Below are 13,033 nucleotides of genomic sequence, written 5' to 3'. Positions count from 1 at the left end.
TTGGATGTGAGTGACAGTAAGCTCATGAATCAGGAGCAACTTCACTGAGGTCTACAACTCTGTTAGCACTGATGTTTGACTAGAGGAAGATTTTCCTTTTGTTTGTTTTACAGGAGAATGGGACAGGGGAAATTAAATGGACAGGGTGTCAGAGAAAAGTGTCAGTGACCAAATAAAGCTAATGTGTGATTGGCGCACAAGTATTACAGCAATAAAAATACAATAGTTTAGAGAGAGAGACCTGGTTTGAAATGTTCTCATCGTTTTCTGCCAGTAAATGCTGATTCATCAGAATCAAAAATGTTCTGCAGGAATATGCTGATGTCAACAAAATTCTGATACAAGCAGGCAGGTTTCCTATGAGACTCTAACTGCCAGGCAGGTTTCTCTCACATTTCCCATCAGCTCATCCACTCAGCTCCTCGACGGCCGACCTGGAAGGCTGACAGAGATTACAAGTACCTCGAAGTTCCAGGATTGTGATTTTTCAGCCGCTCAGGCTCCCAGCCTTGTGGCTCACCTGGCAGAGATATGGGAGCCCTGGCTCTCCAGTCCCCAAGTCCCTGGTAGACCACCTGGAGCTACCAATGCCCCAGGGCTTTCAGTGTTCTTGAGGCCTTGTTACACAGTAATTTTGGGTGGCTCCTGGAGCTCTTAGCCCCTGGATTGTCTTTATCACTTTAAGTGGTTTTAGGCACTCATTATGCAGTTTACAGTTATGCCATTCCAGGGCAGAATGATCTCTGATCAGCACTACCCAGTTTCTGTTCCATTAAGGTGTGCTGCCAAAGTTGAAGTCCTTCATTATCCAAGGATCTCTCACATCCCTGTCTGCAGGGATAGAAACCTACCTTAGGTCACCAGCCCTCTAGTGACAACTCACAGCTATAGTTTCTAGGGTGCAGAGAGAAGTGCAGCTCCTAGCTATAACTCAGAGTGCATTTGTATCCATGGTTGTGCTGCAGTGCTGCGCAGTTTTCAAAACACCCAACACTGTGGTGCATGCATTTGTATAAATGGTGAAATGCATGTCAGCACTGAGAAAATGGCAGTGGCATGCTTTTGAACTAAAACACATCAAAGGTGTTTTAGTTCAAAAGTGCACAGCTGCTATTTTGTGTGTGCTGACACACATTTTGCCACTATACAACTACACACAATGCAGCAGAGTGCACATCAACTCACATATGGAGCAGACCTGATTAATCGAGTCTTCTCTGATGTGTCGGATCTCTGGCACATCACAACATGAAAAGGTATGTGTATAAATGTCCAGAATGTTTTCTGCGAAGTATTCTGAGTTACCTTATTACCCCAGACCAAACAGAAGTTCACTGTTAGTTCCAGTGAGGGAGGGAACTCTAGCTGCAGTTGGGAGCCTGCAGTCAGATTCCCCTAGCAATGGCCAGGTTCTCTGAGAGTGCTGGCTGTTTTCAGAATGGGAGGGCAGAAAGACAGCAAAGGGAGTGCATTATTGGGGCTCCCCAGCTGGTGCTGAAGGGTGGGATGGGTGAACTGGAACCCCACACCTTGGGGGTGCTCCAATATTTCCACCCCACATTCTAAAGGGGGCTGAAAAACTCCCAAACTGAACTCCCTCCACTCCCTATCCCCCCTCCCACTCTGAAAATAGTGATAGTGCAGGAGCTCTGCAGACACAAGTTACAGAAGTTGCTAAATTTTGTAACATCTTTATCTAATACCTCATGCAATGAGGGGTCAGATTTTCACCCAATCGACCATTTTTGAAGCTGTCTGCAGCCATGCACTTGTGTTTGGTCACAGTTATAGACACAGCTATAAACTGCTTTATGTGACCAGATTAGGCAAAAATTGTCACTTCCATCTGTACCCCTAGTCCTGCCCCTGCTCACCAGGCCTGTAGTGGCAAGTCACAGCTGTGCAGCTGGGGGACAGCCAGAGAAGGTTTCTAGACTAAAGGTATGACTTGTCTAAACTCCAAGCTAGCACTAATACCAATCAACATTTGTGTGGCTCTCAGCATAAGGTGTAACAAGGCCCATGGCTGCTTGATTGCCTGTCTGTGATGGATCTTAGTGGCCAAGGTTCTCAGATAGTCTCTCTCAGTCAGGCAGTCTAGGAGCTTTCCTGACTCCCAGATCTCCAGGCTACCTCCCATCATGAACATAGGCTTCCTGTACCTCTTCCATCCTAGAGATTTCTCTTCTGGTGATACTTTCCTGTCATTAGTCTGGGTGCCCCTCATCCCACAAGCAATGCTGACAGAGTGGAAGCTCTAAGAAAGGCAGAAATGGTCCCATCAGTATGTTCTCAGACTGGAATATGATGTTCCATATTGGAGAATATTCTGAAATTAGAAGTTTTATGCAATTCTGAACAAAAGAAAATCTCAAATCCTGACTTTCCTGATGAGCTGAAGATTTATTCTGTTTAGCTAAAAGAAGTGTATAGATGAAGATCTGAATCAGATAAGAAACAAGTATACCTTTAGGCTCAAACTGACTCCCCCTTCCTCAGTAGGTTCTAAATAATTCAATTATCCAATGTCTGTATAGTTTTACATTTTCAAAAAGCAAAAAATATAATTTGAAAAAAATAATTTGAAAAACCAGCACTGATTATGATCTGCTTAGAACAGGAAATCTCACAAGAAAACTCTTCAGAAAATTTCTGTCTCAAAGGCGGGCAGATAAGCAGACAGATAGCTACATAGTTATTTAAACCAATCCTTGTAAGGTTGACCCTTATTTATAGGCAATGAATATATGGATTTAATCTCCACTGAAATGTCTACTAACTGCATGATATAATCTATATGTATATATGTAAAGTACTATTATTAAAAGGGGGTCACCTGTGAACTGTATCTCAAATCCTGCAGCCTTTTACCATCTATATGGCCAAGAGTAAATTTTTCAAAAGAACTTAAATTGCTTTGGAACTGAATTCCCATTTCCCAAAAGGAGCTTAGGGCCACATTTGTAAACAGTACTGACAGGGGAACTTTGAGTAGATCACAAAGCAAATTAAGCAATTCACTGCTATTTTTGGAGCATAAATTTCCCATACTGCCACCTAAAGATGGAATTCATAAATTCCTTATGCCCCTTCTGCACCTTAGATCTATTAGTCTGGCTACACATGCAAATGAACTATGGAGCCTTAAAAAGGTCCAAGTAGTTATAAAGTTATTGACTGAAAATGTGTAATCACTTTATGTGTGGTTTCTATCCAGTTTTAATTTGCATGTGTAGACAGGCCTGCTGCTGGGATACTGCAATTGCTGCAATCTCCCAGCAGATGGGGAGCACAACACTCCCTCCCGCCCCCCGGAGTTGGGAGATCTTAGTCAGTGAGGTCTCCAAGTTTCAAGGATGCTGGGGCATTTGAAGCAGTGGCTGGAAGATTGCAGCTTTTGTGATCTCTGAGCCCTAGGGTGCTCTACACACCCCTGTGGGTTGTGCACGTTCCCTAGCACAGACCTGGCGTTTCTTCCACGTCCCAATAAAGTGCAGTGATGGAGAATCTCCTACCTAGCATGGAGCCCTGCACAAGGGGGAGAGGGAGAGCCATGATCCACTGAGTCAAGGGTTTTCCTGCATGCATGGATCCAGGCTGGAGGGGGATTCCTCCCTTACTTTGTGGATAGGAAAACCCCTGACCGAGTGCAGAGCATGCCCCTCTCTCCCCAGAATGTGTGGCTCCATTCTGGGGGTGAGAACTCTCCCCTCACTGCATTTTGCTCAGCATGGGGAGAGGGAGGGCACTCTTGGGCATGTTCCACACTGGAACTGAGGTTTCTTCACTGTGCCCCCACTACCACGGCCAGAGCTGGGACAGGAGGAACTTTGCGTATTCCCCCTGGCCACATGCTGGCACATGACTTTTGCCACCAGCTCAGCATTGAGAAGCTGACAGCTCCACAGCCCCAGGGGTACGGGGTGCATGGGGGGGTGCACATGCCCCCCCCAATGGGGCTGGTGCCCACCCCCCCTCAATGGCCAACACTGATGCTGTCAGTAGGGCTGGTGCCCCCCTCCCAGATCCAAGAGGCACCTGTCACTCATGAAAGGGACTGAGCTTTCCCAGTGCCTCAGTTGTTAGAGAAAGGGATTTGCTGTCACTTGTGCTGCAGCAGTAGAGATCCCCTCCTCCTCCTCTCCCCACCCCCCGCCCCCCACCACAGAGCATCTCCTGGACAGCATCTCTGTGGCTCTTGTGGACTGGGGTGGAGTTCAAGCATTTGAACTCCAACTAACTGGCACTTCAACCACATCGGATTCCACCGAGATTTCCACTGGGTTAGCTACAGTTTAACCAACTACAGTTTAACCAGCTACATTTTCAAAGAGCATTTCATCTGGTGGAACTACAAAATGTTATGCTTGTGGAAACCCTACATTACTACATTCTTCCCATGTATTGTATAGGCAGTCCAGACATCTAACTCAGAGCTGATGCTTCCATTACATGAGAGGATATTTTATATGTAAACCATACTTTATATGCAATATCACTGTATGTTGCTTTGAATCTTTCTACTTCTTCTGATGTCTAATACCAGTAAATATCTGGCCTTAAGTCCTGACTTGCAGAATGTGAAAACTGCAATCACTGAGATCAGAGCTAATCTAAGATGTCAAGGCTGAAAGTTTAGCAAAGAGCTAATGATGTGCTTACAATGCATAGCTATAGCTCTAAATAACTTTTTATTTCACTTACAAACTTAATCTGTCATCATTATGTTTGTAGAATCTTATCAAGTTTTTCAGAAAGATAAAAAGAGAAAAATAATGGGGGAAAAAAGAGAAATTATTGAGGGTATCAGCTAGAACCTAAGTGAACAGAGAGTTCAGAAAAGTGTGCAAAATCTATTAGCATCTAAGAGTACTCTCTGCAGTTTCCCAAAATATCTAATGCTTGACTTTTCCTTGTTAACAATACCTTCTTTTTACAGGACTCAAACGTTATTTAAACAATTATATACCATTAAGTAAAAGATGAATTAGAGAGAAAATTGCACCATTAGTAAAATTTAAGTTCTTAACTTCACGTAATAAAATATGCTAACCTTTCTGTAATGGCATTACAATATACCATTTATTATAAAAGTCTCATTTAGAAGACTAAATGAGTTCTGGTTCCACTCTTATTGCTGTATGTAAGCTTTAATTCTTACCCCTGTTCTAGCAAAAATAATGAAGTGTAGTTTATAAGTATATAGTTTCAGATCTTGTTTCAGGTATTGATCTATGTTAAAGCTGATCCTGTTGAAAAAAAAAAGGTAAGGCAATACATTTACACATAAAGAATGTACTGTAACTATACTTTTCAGAAGACATCTATTGTTATTTCTATTCTGTAGTTACAGGACTTTCTAAACATTAAAATGCTTCAATTAAACATAATGGGTGCATCACCTGAGCTTGGGTTGCAATGGGTGCGACACATGCTGGCACCTGAGCTTGCACTAGCTCAAAGAGGAGTGGTACACATTTGTGCCAGACATTTTTGCCTCAGTGCACATGCCTGAACATGCACTTTGGTGTGGGGCAAGTTGTGCCACATGGGGTAAACTGACCCTGCCCAGCTCCTGCTGGATCTTTAGCCAGGGAGAACTAGAGGCTGAGGCCACCACTTGTGCTGTCCCCAGCAGTATAAAAAGCTGCCATGGACAGCAGCTCAGGGCCACTTGCTCTCAGGAGCTTCTGAGACCAGCCAGTTGGTATCTGAGGACACTACCTTGTGTCAGCTGGATTGCTGAAGCAGCCATAACCTGGAGTGGCCTCTGCACCCCCTACCCACTGCAGCAGTCTGGCAGTGAGGGCTGCTGCCTAGCTGTGACCTGCTGCCACCTGTCACTGCATCCTCCCTCTTGGCCCTATATCCCTATGGCTGTGCACCTGCCAGACCCAAAAGGGTTGCCCCCTTTCTGCCATCTGGGCAGCTATGACTCAGAAGGTGTGCACCTCCAAGGCTGGCCTCCCCCTGCACAAGCTGCTCTAGAAGAGCAAGGGGACTCTAAGCCTGGCTCTGAAGGCCTCTCCTACCCAGACTGCTCCCCCACCCCAACCCCCATCTCTTTCTGACACACCCCAGTGGCCACCTCTGCCCCTCCCCCCCAGCCCATCATCCCCCCCCCAAGTGGTTCCTAGGACCAGGAGTCCCCCCAGGCTGGACTGGCGGGGCCCAGAAGGTCTGAGATTTGTGGGGTGGGTGAGAGGGTTTGGGGGGGGGAAGGCATGTGGGGAGGTTGGGGAGGTCTGTGGGTGGGTGTAGGGTTTATGGGGGTGAGGTTTGGGGGGTATGGGACTTGTGTGGGGGTTGGGGATTTGTGGGGGTGGTTTGGGAGTGTGAGGTTTGGGGCCATGTGTTGCGCCGGGCAGGGTCCTGCCTACATGGGCCCCATGCGCTATTGGGCCAAGCTAGTTTCATGGAGACAGGACCCAGCCCAGCATGATGTGCAGCCACTATGAGCAGTGACAGGCCCCTGGGTGACAGCCAGAGTGGCCCACTCCTCTCCAAAGGCACACAGCCCTGTGCTGGGCTGGGGCCATGCAAATTTGCACAGGTGGAGCTGGGTGCCAGGTGGCTGGGGCTGTGCTGCACTGCCCTGTGCCATGGGGGGTGGAGGAGCTGTGCCAGGAGGGCCCTGAGAACCCCAATGGTGCCTGCTGCTGCAGGGGGTGCTGCTGCTGCAGGGGGGTTGTGGGCTGTGTAGGGGGCAGGCGGGGGTTCAACCCTTCCCAAGCACCTACCTCTCACACAGTCCCCTGCCCCTGAGCAGCCTCCTGCTCCAGTCCCCCTGCAAGCCCCCAGTCCCTACTTACCTTAGACAGAGCCCAGTCCAGGTCATGCTGCAGCCTACACTGGTCCAGTCTGCCCCACACAGGGAGACAACATGTTGAAGCACCATGGCAAGAGGCAGCCATAGAGATGCTCTGGCCGGCTACCAGAGCATCTCTTTGGAGGACCCCAGCTTCCAGGTGCTTCAGGGCACATTACAGAAGTGTGCCTTGCCACACTTTTTTTTCATGGGCTTTTTTTTGATACCTGGATTTCCATATTTTTTGTTCGCAGCGTGCCTCTTGCAGTGTCTCAAACTGCTTTGAGACACCACAAGAGACACATGTGCGCTCATCTGGATGCAGGCAATAGTGGCAGCAAGCAATACAGCTCTTAGTTGGTGTCCAGAATTCCTCCTTGTCCCCAATTTTCTATGCCATTTTAATACTGTGCAATTAAACTGGAGGTAAGGAGGTTAAGGGAGGGAGGGAACCATTTCAAATGACCTCTTGAACAACATGCAAGGATTTTTTCTACAAAAAATATGAAATTTTACAAGATTACATGTCATTTGTATGCTCTGTGTCCAATTCTGTGACATTAATAGATCCTTGACTTCAATATGGGCAGGCTCAGGCCTTACATAAATTGATTACACAGGAAGTTTAACCTGTGCTAACAACCCAAAAGTATGTGAGCAGGAAATTCACAAGAGTGCAATATGATCTTTTGCAATATATTTTGCATCCCTTTCTTAAGGCCTTGTTCCTATATTTTTAGATAGCAATTGAAGGAAATTAAAGGAAGAGCCTTGCTCATCCAAAATGTATGGAAGCAATCTGAGCCATCTGAACATCACTTGTTTTCACACTTCTCCCCCTGCCCCCACCCACTCCTCAAGAACAGCTGCTTAGGTTACTGGGGTTACAGAACAATGCTTAATACAACTGACAAGCAAGTGGCATGGTATCTTTTAATCTTTGTCCCATACTTTCCAATCTAAGGACTGATCTGACCTGTAATCATGAATGTATATGAAATTGTTTCCCAGAGGTAAAAGATGGTATGGCTTTATCAGGTATCACCTTTTCTTTGTTAGATGCTGAATCCTTTTATCCTGCAGTAGATAGAGGTAGTTAGTCTGAAGGCAGGCAGAAGACAGGGCAGGGTGGCACCTTAGGGCAGGGATTTTCAACTTTTTTTTAATAAGTGTAACTCCAGCTGCCCCCTTTTTAATAAGAGTACACTGGGGAGGGGGGAGAAGCAGCCAGAGGCAGAGCATGGAGAGAGGGAGGGTGGAAAGTGGCCTGATGCAGAGCGTGGGGGTGGGAGTGGGGGTGGCAAGTGGCAAAGCAGCAGCTGCACAACATCTGGGCAGCCCTGCTCTTGCCCCGCCCTGGCCCTACACCTGTGAGGCAGTGGTGAGGGGTGGCAGTGGTGCCTGGGTCCCTGCCCACCCCCGCTTACCCCCTGGGACCTTTCAAAGTACTTGTACCCCCGGTTGACAACCCCTGCCTTAGGGCATTTATACATGTACATTTTCATGCCAGGAGGCGCCAGAGATCTGACACATCAGAGCAAACTCCATTAATAGAGTCTGTTCTGCATGTGAGCTGATGAACACTGCAGTGTGGCACATAAAGTATGAACAAGGAAATGTGCATCAGTAGCAGAAAATGGCAGCTGTGCACTTTTGAACTAAAATACCTTTAATATGTTTTAGTTTAAAAGCACACTGCCTCCATTTTCTCAGCACTGAAGTGCATTTTGCTGCTTATACAACTTCATGTGCCACAGCGTCAGGTGGTTTTAAAAGCACCTGGCACTTCACTGCAAGCATGTATACAGATGCCCTTAGAGACTAAATTGTTCAGAAAGGCAGAAGCTTTCATAGTCAAGAACATACTTTATCAGGTACTATGTAGATTGAAGCTTAACTATGCTAGCTGAATTTTCTACATGTCCAATGACTACAGAGCAGTTCACGCACAGTAGATCCCTACCGCTTAAAACTGATAATATGATTTAGTCAGTTGTATAGGTTGGCTCACAAGGAGGGTCCCCAGTTTTTCAGCTAGAGCAAGTTTACTGGTCCCTTCTGTCATACTGATAATACAGAGATGAACCCATAACAACCACTTGCCCAGAATATGTATATTTGGTAAATGTTTCATTCTAGGATGGAAAGCACATTTAGGCAAGGATTTGACAGTGGCACTTGTTTGAAGGTTTTTTTCATAATCCCAAGGACTTGTGCCATGATTTGGTTCAGCTCTCTCTATTGTACTGATCACTATATTTCTGAACGGTGTATTTCCCTATGGAAAAGAATCATAAAGTCTTTACAGCTGTGTTATTATGGCTATGCTGACAAATATAAGAAACTAAAAATTAAGTTCTGTTTTAAGCAGGCTGAAGGGCAATAGCCTGTCACTCATTTCAGGAGAATCAATAAATAGGAGAAAGCTGCTTTTTGGCAGTTATTTGTCCATGAAACTGTCCACACTACAAAATGAACATGAATATTTAGTTACATTCAAGACACTTGAATACATTATGAGGATGCTTATATTAAAACATGTAATGACTTTGATATTAAAAACATTTTGACTGTGGGACCTACAAGTGTACATGCTTGTACAGTAAACTTCACTACATGCAAGTAAATTTGCTACCTTCAAACGCAAGTAGAAAATTTATTTGTGAGTAGTTACTGCACAGTAAAGCATGTGTATACACTAACTGGGAGCAAATTTGCACCCAATCAGCCAAGCCACTAGGGAACCAGCCATTTTGAGCCCTGGGGCATAACAGCTGGGAGCCTGGAGTGACTGTTGGCCTCTGCTCCTTCTGCACAGGCTGCAGGCTACCTGTGGCAGCCTGCCTACACCTCAGTGCCACTGCCTGGCACCAGTTCTGTGCACCTGCCAATGCCACACCATCCAGGCCTATAGGCTGCTACAGGCTACTGCCAGGCCTGTCAGCACCTGGGTCCAGCTGCAGTCAGCTCCTAGCCACCAGCTCCAGCTCCAGCTGCACATAGCCAACCCCCAGCAGCTTGTCTGGACCCTGCAGGTGCTGTGGGGCATCACCTCATTACATGAATCCTAGCCCCGTGCCACTGTACTGGGCACTGCAGGCAGCTGCCCAGGCCCAGCAACACAGGAACAGCTGCATGGAGGTCCAGAGATCTGGTGTGGAAGGCCTGATGGCATCAGCACCCACACCACACACCACCATTCAGGGCCCCAACTTGTCCATGGAAGAGACTGGCAACCTCATGGCACTCTAGGGTGAGGTGGAGATGCAGTGGAAGTTCATGCAGGGTGGGCACTCCAACATGTATATCTACGAGGATCTGTCAGACAAGATGTGGGAGCGTGGGCACAACCACTCAGCATGGTAATGTCACATAAAGGTCAAGGCCTTGCAGGCACTGTGGGTTATAAACACTGACTGCAACCGTTGATTGGGGAGTGCCCTCAAGCCCATGCCCTTTATATGGCAGCTAACTGACATCCTTGTGCCCCAGGGCCCAGGCCACAGCCATGCTGTGTACTACAGCATGAGCAGCCTGACCAAGCCCCTGCTCTAGCTTGGCACCTACAGTGATGTTCCACTGGAGAAAGGCCCCTCAGGCTGCCAGAAGCCCTTCCCGTGAAGCTTCCCACCTCAGCCTCCACCAGCTGCTGTGGGAGCCTGGGCCAGCACCTGCCCCAACAGGTACATGACCTCAACTCCAGCCATGAGGCACATCCAGCCATGTGCAGATATGGCAGGTGGAGGATATGTCCCAACACGATGTGTGAGACTAGGTGGGCTGGGAAGTGAGGATGCAGCTCCTGGCCCTGGCGCAGAACTGCATGGAGGCCCTGCAGGAGAAGGGTGAACTCATGGCCAGGGCAGTGGAGGCCACAAAGGAGAACTGCTGGGTGCTGGACACCATCCTGGTCCTGGCAGCCACCTTCATACCACCCCCTGCCCTGCCCCTGACCATAGCACCACCTGCCCCCAGCAGCCGCCCCTACCCAAAAGCAGGTCTCCCCATGGGCCTGGGCAGAGGTCCAGTGCTACTTCCACTAGCCAGGAGCCCCAACCCCAGCCCCAGGTCCCCTGCCACTCAGCCCCTGCCACCTGGCCAGGTCTGCTGGCTCCATGTGGGCATGGACTACTGCAGCAGGGCCAAGAACATGTACCAGCCCTGCTGGCCATAGCCACAGACTGCCAGAGGGGGAGCCACCAGATGACCCGTGGCCACCATCACCTCTGAGCAAGTTCCCCACCCACCGGGCTTACTGCTGTATGTACACCCATGCGGGAACCATAGAAGCTGGGGTGCTGGCCCCCTGTCCTCAGGCTATGCCCCCTAAGTGCCCCCACCCCATGGCTGCCTGCCCCAGCAGGACACACACATGGGCCACTTTGTGTATATTTTGCATGGGGAAGAGGGTGTTTAATTGATGGTGGGTGGGATGGATGTGGAAGGGCTGTGGTGTTGGGGAGGCAGGGAGGATGGGCTGTGGTGTTGGGGAGGGAATGTGGAAGGTGGGGTTCTATTTGTAGTGAGGGCAATACAGTGTTTTTTTCTGAGAACTGTCCACAGTGACCATGGTGTTGGGGTGGTCAGTGGGGTTGGGGGGCAGTCCATGGATGTCTGTCCAGGTGGGCTACAGTGCACCTGTTGCCCTGGCCCCCACTGGTGGGTGTGTGGCTCACCAAGGGCCTCAGCATTGGAAGCCTACTAGGGCCAACATAGCCAGCACCATAGCCATCAGGAGTCCAGGGTGCTAGGCATCACTTCCAGGGGCAGAGGATGGAGCAGCCATTGCACAGGGAGGCAGAGAATGCAATGAGAGAGCTGGCCCTGGTCTCTGCCTGCTGCTTTTATCCAGAAAAGTGACTGGCCAGTAAGCAGGAAGCAGGGCTGCCTTTTAAAGATGGCTGCCAGCTGCTGGCTGGTGTGGCTGGAGCCTCGAGGTCCCTCTGATCTGAGGCACACTTGCAAGTGGGGGCAGGGACCCATTTCAGGGTGCCAGGAAGCAGTAGCAGTTTGCTGCTAGGAGCAGAAAATCTGTTCCCACATTCCTGCATGTGTAGATGCCTGCCTGGGAGCATTTACTCATGGGTAGTTTACACTCAAGTAAACTGTTCCCAGATCAAATGCATATGTAGACACACTCACAAGTAGATGTACAGACAAGTATATGATATACCAGTTTATATGATGACTTTTCAATGATGACAGCTATGTCTAAATGAAAACCCTACAAAAGAGACAGTAGTTTGTAAACCCATCATAGCCTACGTTCTTAATAAAAATCCATTATATAATTTCTTTGCCTGATACTAAGGTCTGGTCCCCCTTGTCTTCATCACTCTAGTGCTTTTGGGAGCTTGTAACAAATGTAGCATCATTATATTTATATATATTTTTAAAAGCCATAGTTTCTTAACATCATAGGACATGGGTTGATGTTCCTGGAAACCAATCTTTGATTAAATGGCTTGCTTTAAACTGCGTGATCATAGATTGGGTCCCACTTCTGCACACATTTGCTGGTGTTGGGAGCCACTTCAAGAACATGATCTAAGTAAGTCTGGGTGGGCAGGATAGGGGGTGGGCTAGTGAGTCTGCGAGGGGGACTGGTGAGATTGGGGATGGTTTGTGCATCCAGTGGTGCGGAGGCTGGAGGGTTAAAAATAGCACAGTTAGGGAACACAGTTAGTAAAGGGCAGCCCTGGGGCTGGGGCAAAAGGCTGGGTTTTCTCAGCTTTGGGGCTTTACTCCAAAGATGAACAGATGTTCAATATATCAGGCTAACCCATATCAGATATAAATTAGTGCACATCCTCAGGTGAACTAAGTTAGATTGGGCTAGCCATTTCTTACCCAAACTACACTCCCTTAAGATATGTACAGTTTTGCATTTTGTTACCTGTCAGCTCTGCATTCCTGAGGGAGCCCTGGTGCCCAACTTTCTGGATTTAAAAGGACTTTTTCTATCCCCCCCCCCCCACACACACACACATACCTCATCTACCCAGAACTAAGCAGAAGAAATTTTTAATAGGTATCTCAGGCCATATATTCCCAGGTCCCAGTATAGGAGGCCTATTTAAACTTAATTGATTAAAACTCGGTTGCTGGGTTAGGGAATGCGGAAGCAAGAGACCGAGTCAGAGGGGGTATAGACAACATTTGAACAATGGTTAAGGGTTCATCATAGCACCCAGCCCACTGGGGCCCTGACCACAAATGCTGTCA

This window comes from Alligator sinensis, unplaced genomic scaffold (assembly GCF_000455745.1).
Source record: "Alligator sinensis unplaced genomic scaffold, ASM45574v1 scaffold202_1, whole genome shotgun sequence".
NCBI classification, from domain to species: domain Eukaryota; kingdom Metazoa; phylum Chordata; order Crocodylia; family Alligatoridae; genus Alligator; species Alligator sinensis.
This window is presented reverse-complemented; position numbering follows the sequence as displayed.